Source organism: Meriones unguiculatus (genome assembly GCF_030254825.1).
Source record: "Meriones unguiculatus strain TT.TT164.6M chromosome 13 unlocalized genomic scaffold, Bangor_MerUng_6.1 Chr13_unordered_Scaffold_45, whole genome shotgun sequence".
In the NCBI taxonomy this organism is placed as follows: Eukaryota; Metazoa; Chordata; class Mammalia; order Rodentia; family Muridae; genus Meriones; species Meriones unguiculatus.
Genome location: NW_026843652.1, coordinates 188,540 through 191,127, shown reverse-complemented (window position 1 = coordinate 191,127; position 2,588 = coordinate 188,540).

The window sequence follows — 2,588 nt, the reverse complement described above, 5'->3', positions numbered from 1 at the left end:
AAAAGGGGGAACTGTAGAGAGCTGCGTAATGCTGCGCCTTAAAGATGGAGCTGGTTTCCACCTTCCACCTTCCCGATGGTGAGTGCTCTCTGTCACAAACAACTCCACATTTGGCTAAGGCTGAGGATCTGGCTTGCTTCCATGTATGTGGACCTATCTGCATTGCCCACGTGGCATGCTGGGGTTGGCTTCCCAGAGGCTATATAAACTGTGGGCTGGCTTTCCCCAGGGTCTGATGATTGTTCAAGGTTCCTGAATAAACTGCATTGAAAAAAAAAAGAAAAAAAATTGATAGCCCTCAAAGTTCACCCCATTATTTTGATTAGTTAATAAAATTGTCAGATATTAAATTCTGAACTCTATTTTTCCATCATTCATTTACTTTTATAACAATATTCCAGATAGATTATTATTTTATTCAGATACAATTATTAACTATCATTATTAATTTTAAGCTTAAGTTTCATCAGATTTTGCCACTGCAAACCCTTTCAAGTTGTCTCTTTTGTTATTTTGAGATGCCATACTATATTCTGAACATTTCTTTACAAGTTATTCAGCCTACCTGGTACTTTGCTTCTCCAATCCTGGAAACAGTGATTTGTAAATGTTTATTCTACTTGCATTAAAAAAAAAAGAGTACCCAAACACTGAGAGAAACCACTGCCTGCCCCTGTCAGTGACTAGGTGACTTTCCTGTCATTTGAGGATCCCCTGGGCATGACTCTTTTATTTGTTTATATATTAATTCTATATTAAAATTATAAATAAATCATTTTTTTCTTTTACTTTTCTCTCTCCAAAGCCTCCAGCAAACACTTTTTGGTCTTTTAAAAATTCATGGCCACTTTTTCATAAACTGTTTTTACATAAGCAACATTTCAAAATTTTATTTGTATTATACTGTATATATTGTATTATAGTAACAGTAATATATAATATAACCATAAAATTATATCGAGCATATTTATGAGAAACAGTATTAAAGAATAGCAAAAAAAAGTATAGAAGTAAAGTATTATTTTTAGTTGTTAGTAGATGGTTGCCAGAGTCAAGCCATCTCAGGAACAACCTGCTTCTTGCTGACAGGGTGAAAACTGAGTTCATGTTTCCAGGACCCAGAGCCAACTCTTAACCTTCTTCTATGGTGTTTCATATTTGTCTGTTAACAGGTAAAGAAAGTAAAGAGGGAAGTTGCTGATCATCTAAACTGAGGCACACAAGTTGTAAATGTGTTGCCTGTCAGGACTTAAATTGATTATGAACAGCTTTTCCACTCTTAGTTCCTGTAAGGTCAGGAGGGGATGTGATTGCAAAAGCTTAGTCAAGAACCCAGAAATCATGTGTTCTGGATAGGGCTCAGTCACCAGTGTTTACTTCCTTGATCAAAGCTCTCTGTCAAAATATGATTGAAAAATGCTACAGCCTTCCCTGCTCACCCTTGATTTGTAGTTCCATCCTATAAAAATGCTGTACAATTTCACTTTAGCATTGCAGTTCAGCTACAAAGTCTGTTCTGAAGCTCTAATTGATCAGTGGCCTGAATGCAATAAGATTTTTGTCATATGCTTACATATTTACTATGAGGAATGTTCAGAAAATCAGTTAATACCCAAATTTGTGCTTTTGTCGCAGACTGGTCAGTTTTTGATGCATAACTCAAATAAAGATCATGCTTTCCTGGACTTTTGTGACTTTTGGGAATATTTTGTTGTTTCAAAACACAACATTGGATTTATTAAAAAAATGTAATTGTGGAGTGGCTGGTACATGAGTGTGCTATTAGCAGAACACAGATTGTAAGATTAATGCTTGTGTATCTTAATACTATGAATGTGTGACATAGGAAATGATCATGTGTATTTGACTGTAATATTGTTACTCTTTTTTAAAAAATACTTTATACTTATCAGTGAAAAGAGAAGACAACAAATAAGGGAGTCAAGATAGATACAAGGCTATTGTGCTTTTGAATGGCAGACACAAGAGACTGACACCACCAGTTGCCAATCTTGAAATATTTTAAGTGCAGTTTTGTGGAATACATTTAATTTTTTAAAATCACCTGTTCAAACTACCTTCGCAACAACAATCCAAAACAAACAAGCTAGTTTTAGATGACCTACAGTTCTGTTTCAGACTATGGGACTCTCCAAAGTCACTGTGGACCATGATGAAATCATACAGGTTGGGGAAGAAAGAAAGAACCAAACATGTTTTCATCCACAAAGAGTATGCAGGTGCAGAGCCCCAGGGTTATGGGATCCCCATAACGCAGGTAGGAGAGGAAAATACAACAATGAAAATCCATGGAATTTAGAGTGACTCTGGTTAGAGTTAGAGAAATATCTCAACACCGTGACCCACAATCTATTGTCTGGACTTTGCTTCAGTTTGTGAGCAGGCTGTCATGAGAACCATTGGTTGTGCACAGACTAAGAACCTGAAGTAACAGTAGGAAGCAGCTGTAGCATACAAAGGTTTCTAAGACAAGGTTGAGGTCTGAGCCTGCTGCATGACATAAATCAACAATCTTCTTGAATCATCATAGAAGCAGGGCATTGTCTCTGTGTTGTGAAGACATTGAC